This window comes from Enhydra lutris, unplaced genomic scaffold (assembly GCF_002288905.1).
Source record: "Enhydra lutris kenyoni isolate GAN:26980312 unplaced genomic scaffold, ASM228890v2 scaffoldscaffold44, whole genome shotgun sequence".
In the NCBI taxonomy this organism is placed as follows: Eukaryota; Metazoa; Chordata; class Mammalia; order Carnivora; family Mustelidae; genus Enhydra; species Enhydra lutris.
This window is the reverse complement of record NW_019154128.1, coordinates 10,143,440-10,153,141: the sequence shown is the minus strand read 5'-3', so window position 1 is coordinate 10,153,141 and position 9,702 is coordinate 10,143,440.

Below are 9,702 nucleotides of genomic sequence, written 5' to 3'. Positions count from 1 at the left end.
CACTGTTGGTGGGAATGTAAAATGATGTGGAAAACAGTATGGCCGTTCCTTTAAAAATTAAAAGAGAATTACTGTATGATCCAATAATTCCATTTCTAGGTCTGTACCCAGAAGAACTGAAAGCAAGATCTTGGAGAAATATTGGTATGCCCACATTCAAGGCAACATGATTCGCTATAGTTAAAACTTGGAAGCAACCCAAATGTCCATCAGTAAATAAATGGATGAGCAAAATGTGGCATATACGTGCATTGGAATATTATTCAGACTCAAAAAGGAAATGCTACAACATGCTGCAACATGGATGAACCTTGAGGACATTATGTGGTAAGTGAAATAAGCTAGTCACAAACAGATACTACATGATTCCATTTATATAAGGTACTTAGAGTAGTCAAAATCAGAGACAGTAGTTTTTACCAGGGCCTGGGGCAGGGAGAATGGGGAGTTACAGTTTAGTGGGTATGGAGTTTCAGTTCTACAAATGAAAAGAGTTATGAGATGGTGGCGATGTTTGCACAACATTATGAATGTATTTAATATCACTGAACTGTACACTTCAAAATGATTACGATGGTCAATTTTATGTGTATTTTGTCACACACACACATTTTAAAAAATTGGCTCCTTGGTCCTACCCCAAATAAGCAAGGGTAGGCATAACCTGGAATATTTAATAAGCACATTGTGAATGCGTCCTGTATGAATCTGATTTGACTACAGCGTAATTGTTACCATAGAGGGGGTTTATAAGGCACAGAGGTTCCCAAAAGGATTTCTAAAGAAGATAACCGCTAAACTGAGTCTGATATGATAAATAGCTTAGGAGACAAGCAACAGGCAAGGAGGAAGAGAGAAGCAAGTTCCAGATGAAAGAGAGAACAGAGCAGAGGCCTTAACATTTCCCAGTAAAAAACATAGGCATGTGGATCCTTGAAACCTAAGTGAGCAGCATTTTTAGCAGGCCAAGGTGAAATCTTGCCTACTGAGAAAGTTGCCCAGCAAGACCAAGACGTTCTGTAACTGCTATCTGCACATACTTGGCAAGCTTCAGTGGAATGTAACCTCTTTTAGCCTATTTAGACATTTCTACATACCGTCGAAAGTACTTCCTAGGCCAGGGATGGATCCTCTTTCTTTCAGTCATGCAAATCAGACATAGAGAAAGTGCTCTGTTAGTGTTGGCAGCACTGTGACCTCCCTTTCAGATGAATGACTCTTTAATGAAAACTCAGGACCCCCGTAGCTTCTACTGTCCTTGCTAATATAGTGATGTAAAGAGGTGGGGTCAGAGAAAGTAATTAGCTTTATCCCACAAATGAAATACCGTAGAGAATGTTACTTAAAAGTGGGTACCCTTGCTTCAGAATCTGAGCTGGAGTTAAGAGCCCTAAGGCCACATTTCCACTACCCTGTGTTTTGGTAGCTCCCAACTCTTTCCAAGGTATTCCTCAGAAATTTGTCTTTGATTCCTCCTCAGATGGAAAAGCCATCAACAATCTTTTCTCTCAGTCTCGAAAACTATTCTCTCTTCACACAGAACCCATAAGTATGCATGATTTTACATGTGAAATTTTTAATGATGGGAAGTTGAATGACAAAATGAATAATCACCTGTTCTAGAAAATAAATTTTTAAGAGGATTGATGTGTGATGAATAACAAGCACAAGCTTAAGTCTAACATACAGGTGCATGCTTAGCTTTTAAACAAGTATTTAGTAATGAAATATGCCTGTTAAAAAGACTACAGGAAAGTTCTTGGTTTCTTAGGCTGAATTTCAGTAAGGCCTCTCTTGCAGAAACTTCCTTGCTGACCTCTCTGAGAAAGAAAATGAGAAAAAAGTTAAGACTTACATTTAAAGCCATTGTGGTTTATGTGTATTTGAGACTGTTCCAAGTCAATTTATTTATAGAGCATTTGTCTTCCACAAGATGACATACAGTGCAGCCTGACTTTGGTAATTGCCAACTGAGAAGCAATGTTGGTGACAGCCACCATACCACGGCCTACGAGGTGGTTTGTTGACTTTCTGTAACCCTCTCCTGACTGGGAGCTCTCACAGCTATCTACCTTTGGCCATCTTGGGAAAATGAGAATGCACTTCCTCTCCAGGCCCCAGTTCCTCAATTTGCAGAACACAGATAACACAAGCCCTATCCTTTGATACTTCCTTCCCATAGCTCTCTTCTCCAGCCAGCTGTGCTAACCAACAAGGGCAGAGGAAGATCAGACCAGCATTCTTGATTGTAGGGCCTTTGTAATTCTTGACAGGTGAAAGAATTAAGCCCTAAATGCCCTAAGGTGATTGGGTGCTCACTGTGGACCAGGCACTGCACTGATCACTTTACATGCATCGTCCATATTGTTGACCATTCCATTCTCCTTGAAACACTCTTCTCACTTGGCTTTGGGAACAACCCCTTGCTAGTACTTCTCCTACCACTCTGGCAGTTTCTTTCAAGCTCCTTGGCTCCTTCAGCTGTTGCTTAAAAGATGGTGTGCCTCCAGGATTAAGTCATGGCGCTCTTCCTTCTGACTTCTGATACCTGCCCTGGGCAAACTCCCCACTTTCATAACATTGGCCCTGTGCCCATGACCTCTAAATATGGATGGCTAGAGGTACAATCTTCCCTAACCTCCTGATCAGTATTTTTAGCCACTCAGGCCAGCCCTAACATTTATGGGCTCAGTCAAGAATACAAAATGAGGCTTATATAGCATATGTTATATATGTTAAAGTTGTGTGTCAAGCTAACGAAGAAATATGTTCTATTCTCCTACCTTGACAGAGAAACTTTCATAACAACCTGGATGGCCATGACCAATTTTAGAACCTTGGACTTACATATCAAACTATGAAAGTATAAGGAAGCCATCCTTTAACTCATAGCCCACCCTTTTCTCCTCTCACCCCAAGCGCTACCCACCCTGTGAGAGGTCTTGCATTCACTTGTATGGACACTCTAACCCTAAGCAGGCTCCCATCAATAGTCCCACAAAAAGCTGCTTCTTGTCCATCCCTCAGGGCCTAGAGGCATGCACCCTAGAGACACAATTTGCTCTGTGGAGACACAGTTGCTTTCTGGACCTGAGGAAAAAGCCTACACAGGCCCTGGAAACAGCCTCAATGCTATTTGAACAAGGAATCCTGTGATCCTAGGGACAAAGAGTAGTCTTAAAGGGGTGGGGGAATGCGGGCTCTAGGTAGGATGTCCCCTTAGCCCTTTGTGTAAAGGTGCATCTGAAGGAGGGCCATAACCAGACTATGAAGGAGGCTAGGCCAGGGCCCTCACTTGCAGTCCTGAAAACGCCTACTGCCAACTCCTCATGGAGGTCCTCAGGCCCTAAAGCCACATCCAAACTGAACCCATCATATTTTCACCCCAACCTGCTCTCCCCTCTCCTGGCTTCCTTGAAAAGCACCTCCCTCCATCCTATCACCTAAGCCACGCTGAACAACTTGGAGATATCTGCAACGTACTGTACTGTTTTCCCAGTCCTCATCTTTCCTCATGCTCTTCCCTCTGCCTAGAACATTCTTCTTCCCTTTTCCACTTTCCCCTGCACATCCCCTCATCCTTGGCCCAAGCGTCATCTCCCCTGTGATGTCTTCCTAATCCACTAGCCCTCTCCCCTTTGCCCACAGAGAAATACTCATTCTCTTTCAAAATAACCTTATAATACCTCATGGTACTAGATCCTTATAGGTTGGTGGTACCAACTGGACTGAGTCCCTTGAGGGACTATAATTATATTTGCACCCTCACCACCTTGCTTAGTGCTGGGACACAGTTGATGCCCAGTAAATTTTGTCAAATGAATAGGTGGATGAAAGAACAAAGATATTTTTATTTTGCATATGCCTTCTTCACATGGCTCTTAGAAAACAGAAGAGTATTACAAAGTGTAAGTTGTCTTATAAATAATAAAAACAGAGAAAACAGCCAGCAGGACAATTCTCATCTTCTAATGTAAGTTATTATTTAAAGTCAATTTGTGGGGCACCTGCGTGGCTCAGTGGGTTAAGCCTCTGCCTTTGGCTCAGGTCACGATCTAGGGTCTTGGGATCAAGCCCAGCATCGGGTTCTCTGCTCAGCAGGGTGCCTGCTTCCCTCTCTCTCTGTCTGCCTCTCTGCCTGCTTGTCATTTCTCTCTCTGTCAAATAAATAAATAAAATCTTTAAAAAAAATAAAGTCAACTTGAAAATACTAAATATATATTTAATAAATGTAGTTTTCATCTTCCTTGGAATTTTTTATGTCATTGTGTAATAATTGTTTATGCAATTTTTAAATTATTTTTCTTATCTTATTTAGAGAATTTATGGCTCAGACTACATTAGCTTGATGAAATAAAATTTAAAGCAATTAACCACCACATAATTAAGTTTAAAAAATTGTGCTTTCAACTGTGAATGGTTTCACAGAAGAGAGGTGATTTATGTCATGGTTGGTATTGTGCTGGCAGCATGGGGGCCTACCTGGGGGGGGGTGCAAATTCTCTGCGATCTCAAATTTTAACCTCAAATCTGTACCTCCTATTTTAATTTCATTTTCTTCATACTAGCTTGGTTTGTGATTATCCTTTGGTTTAAAAAATCAGGATTCCCGTTCTCAAGACTCTAATGTTGGCACTATTACGGTCCTCTCTTCCCTTCTACACATTGTTCCCAATTCCCCATCTAACCATCTAGCCAGTATTTCTAGGTTCTTCTCATGGAACTTGTAGTAAATCATTGTCTGCTTTGAAAAAAGATTTCAAAATGTTCTAAACTTAGCTATCTATTTGCCTTTTTTCTTTCCTTCATTTTCTGTATTTCAGTTTTCTTTATGTTATGCTCTGAATCATACTATCTCCTATATCTTCCATGAAACTCTTGGTAATAATTTCATTTGGGAAGCCTGTCTGCCATTTTGCTCTCTGTGTGAGATGCACTGACCTCTTTTCTGTAGAGAAACCAGGAACCAGGGGCCAGTCTGTAAAGCAGGTACACAGTTTGATATGGCTATGGGATCAGATACACCCCACTAGAACTTGATTATGGATTAGTATCTGGATTTGCTAAATTCCCCATGTTACTTGTTTTTATTTTTGATGCCCTGAAATCATATTAAGAAGAGAAAGTATACTCGCTGGGGAATTATCATCTCTTGTGACTTTCTGGGGTCTTTCCTAGAAGGAGGGAGGTCAGTGTTCCCTCTGCATGAGAAAATGGGAGTTGCATTAAGGAAAACAGTAATTTTTATTTTACTGCCACATTATCACTTTCATTGGTTCCAAAGTGAAAAGAGTCACAGCCCCTGCCACTCATGGTGGGGGGAGCTGGCAGAGCCATAGATGTGCTGCTGTTACAGTAACAGAATTGATTAGGAATGAAAGAGCTTCTTTTTTTTTTCTAGATGTAAGCTTTTTTTTTTAACTGAAATATTTCCTAAAAAATTTAGTTCTCAATTTATTTTGAAAAATTTCAAATGTACAGAATAGTTGAAAGAATAGTACAATAAACCATTCATATACTCTCCACTTTCACTTACTACCACAGTGGCTAGCATTTGCCACATTTGCTTTCTCTTTCTCTGTCTCTGCACACACACACACACACACACACGCACACGTGTGTGTGTGTGCGCGCGCACCAATCTACAAATTATTTTTGGACGAAACATTTGAAAGCAAGTTGCTGAGATCATACTTTAGCCCTGATTTTCAGCGTATTTCTCCTATGCATAAGGATATTCTCCAACAGAACCACAACACTGGTACCACACTTTTGAAAAATTCTGTAATACTATCTTTGATCCAATCTATACTTAAGTTTCCCTAATTATCTCCAAAATGATTTTATAGCTGTTTTAATTTTTCTAACTAGGATCTGACAGGGGTTGCACTTCTGCAAGTTTACATCTCTTTTTACTCCTAATTTTAGTCTAGATAGTTCCCCTACCCTTGTTGTTCACGACATTGATATTTTGAAGGATCCAGAGCAGTTTTCTTTTCCATGTCCACATCCTAGATTTGTCTGATTGCTGTCTCATAGTATTATTTAACATGCTGCTCTATCCCCTATATTTCCTATAAACTAGAATTTAGGACTAACAATTTGACAAGATTTTGGTAGAAGACTTTTGGCAAAAATACTTCATAGGCGATATTGTGCATTTTATACTACATCATTTCAAGAGCACATAAGAGCCATTGTTCCATTCCTAGTGATGATAAATTTGATCACTTAGTTAAGATGTCATTTACCAGACCTCACCATTGTAAGGGTGTGTTTTCCACGTTTATTTGATAAGGAACCTGTGGGGGACATTCTGCTAGCATGTAAATATCCTTTCTCTAGCAGCTCTTCACCTAGTGATTTTATCATGCGTCAATGATCATTGTCTAATAATATAGTTACACTGAGGGTTGCAAATGGTTTTTCTAATTCTATTATCCTTCCATATGTATTAGCTGGTATTCTTTTTACAAAAAAAGTTCTTTCCTCCCCTCTTCTCATGTTTTCTGAGCATTACTATTTATTGTGGGTTTTTTTTAAATTTCAGTTTACTATAATAAATTAAATTTATTTTAGGTTTAGGTGCTCAAGTTGTCCCAAATTTAACCAATATTTCCTGTTTAGGCCAGGTCTTAAGTTTCTTTGACCTATCTCCACCAGTTTTTGAGTAGTTTGTTGCTTTCTGACACAAAATATTCCAGGCTCACCTTCCAATCTTTCTGCCTGGATCTAGAATCAGCCATTTTGTTCAAGAATCCTCGGAGAAGTTCAATGCATCTCATTCCAAACTTGTAAAAAGTCATCACTATGGATTTGTTGTACTCAGCCTGTACATAAACACTTCACTGGCTTTCTAGATCCTCAGAAATTTTTCTTCTCAGTGCAGCTTTTATTCTGGACCCTGCTCTTAGTGCTGGGTTCTTTGTGTTTTCTCTGTGTAGCTCTTAGCATCTCCTTAAGTCCTTTCCAGAGGTGTCACACTTGTATCATATTTCCCAACATGGTAAATCATGAGTACTGGGTCAGACTGGAAAATGGATAATATCTCAAAGCTGGTTTGGAAGCTGCAAGTGAAAGGCCTAAATAGGCATGGCCAGGACAAGAGAAGAGCAAGACCTTCAGCCAGCAGGAGACAGTTGCAACTGCCCTCAGCAGTGAGGCCACAGCTTCCCGCAGTAGCCCCTCTCATCCTCACATCTGCTTACTTCCCCGAAGGCAGAGAGGAGTTGGGGCAGAACAGGAGCTTTGCTTTAATCTCAGAGTTCAATGTTGGGGTAGAATGACCCCAAGGTCAGAAGAGAAAAAAGGAGGTAACTATTACTCTAGCTCCCCAAAGACCTTTCCAATATTATATGAACCCATAGGACTATCATTTTGACTACTCATCCAAGAAACTCTCATGTTAATTTATGTCTTATGTTCAGTTTTCTTTATTTGAATATATTCTGTCTGGGTGTACTATATCTTTTAGTAATAAGTAAAATTACTCTTATTATTTAAAATGATTTCTAGTTATCTTTGTCATATTAAAACTCTTAGACCAGAGGTCTACTTCAGCTGTATCCTTGTATATCTGGTGGTGTTATCTCCCACAGGCCCTGCATTATACTACCACCACCACAGCCAGTGTCTCTTGGTCTATACTTTCTCCTGTCTCCCAGTCATTTGACATCATATAGAGGACACATTACTGCATAGGGATTTAGAGGTAGGGATTTGTATTCAAGTCACTACCAACTGCTCTGTGATCTTTGGGTAAGTTTCATAACCTCTCTGGACCTCAGACTGCAAATCAGTTAAGAGATCTCTTGATTTTGAGGTCCCTTTTAGTAAGGGTTGAAGGGGAGAAACATCCTTAGAATCTTTTTCCTCAAATTATAGATTGTTTTGAGTGGGAAGGGATTTCACAGGTCATTTAATATAATTGTCTAATGAGGAAATTTAGTCCCTGAACATGAGGGAATTGCCCAAAATCCTACATGTAGTTGAAGTTAGAAAAGCAGCTCTAGAACCCGGTTTCCCTGACTACCAAACTAGTCCCTTCTATACTATACACAACTGACTTCCACCCCCACCCTCTTTAAAAATCTGCTAACTCTCTAACCCAGCCATAGTAATTCCAGTAACCCCTATCTCCCACCCTTTTCACCTCTTTGTATGCATTTTTATCACTTCTGATTATAATAGTAGTAGCTAACATTTTTCAAATACTAAATTCTAATTTCTATACTAGCCATTTTACATTTTGTATTACATTTAATCCTCATGGCAAACTTGTAGAGTCAGTTCTACAGTCATCCAAGTTTGCAGATGGAATAGCTGAGGCTTACAGGATTTACATAATTTGCCCAGTCACACAGCTAGTAGCTCTCAGAATTAGATTTCTAACTCATCTCTATCTGAATTCCACACCAATCCACAGTACTTTTCTTTCTGTGAATACAGTATAAGGTTACTCACCCATTCATTGTTTACTAAGCACCTGCTAGTACCCAACGCCGTTCTAGGCACTATGTGAAATGAAAAGGAATGGAAGTCCCTGTTTTAACTGGAGATCCAAAATCTATCAATATGGAGAAACAACTAGAATACAATTCAAGGCAACATGTATGATACAAGAATTCCAAGTCATTATTTTTTATGCCAATAGACAAAAACTTTCTGAAGGCCGTGTTCAATCCATGGTTTCTGGAATACAGTGGACTCCGGATGGCTAATGGAAATAATCTCTTGTCAGATAAAAAAAAATAGTGGTTGGAGTTGAGAAAGCAGATTTATGCTGCGAGTCTAATTAAAGTCATAAATTTTTATCAAATTTGTAGGTTCCACTATGACTGTGTTAACTGTCAGTCACAGGTAAAGTTGAGTACTATGTGGTAGGTGCAGTGATGGATACCTGAAAGAATCAAAGACAAGGAGGACAACTGGGACATTCAGACCAATCAGAGGTAAGCCTGGATTGAGGTCCATACAGTGCCTTTTTGCTGATGTGACCAGAAAGGGCTGGGCTTTCGGATTATTTGAAGCATCTTGGGAAAAGAGAATTATCTTCCAATGGGAGGTGGAAAATGACAAACTTTATTGTTGGGGTAGTTCAAAAAGAGGAGAGGAAGTCTGGGGTTTAAGTAGGAACTTAGTAGACCAGCAGTCTTTCAGCCTTCTCACAACCCTCCCCATCAAGGGGCAAGCTCCCTCAAGATGGGAATTTGACTTGCTTTTATTGTACTGCTTTTTCTAGACTGACTCACTCTTGAGGTTGCTACACATTTATGAGTGAATAGTTTAACTATTTATCTTTGCTAGTCTTCAGAATTATGGAGTCGACTTCAAATCTTAATGACAATAAATTTAAAATCAGTTTAATCTGTGACCCAATTTAGTTTGATCTAAGATACTCAAGTCTCTTTGTTGGAGACTGCTTGAAAGTTGCTGCATTATGGTGTGAACATACTACCATCATTAATTGTGGAATCATTTCTTTCAAAAGTGACATTGGGTAATGACTTCCTCTCCACTAGAACTCTGTATCTTTCTGTCTGGAGTTTTATGATATAGTAAAATAACAACAGCAACAGACAGGGTTTCCCGGGGAGAGGTAGAATCTATTGTCCTTAAGCAATTAGCTTTCCTAGTTCTTCAGACAGTAGCTTTAGTATATGAAAATATGCCAACTGGCTTTGAGACAATGAAAATAAATGG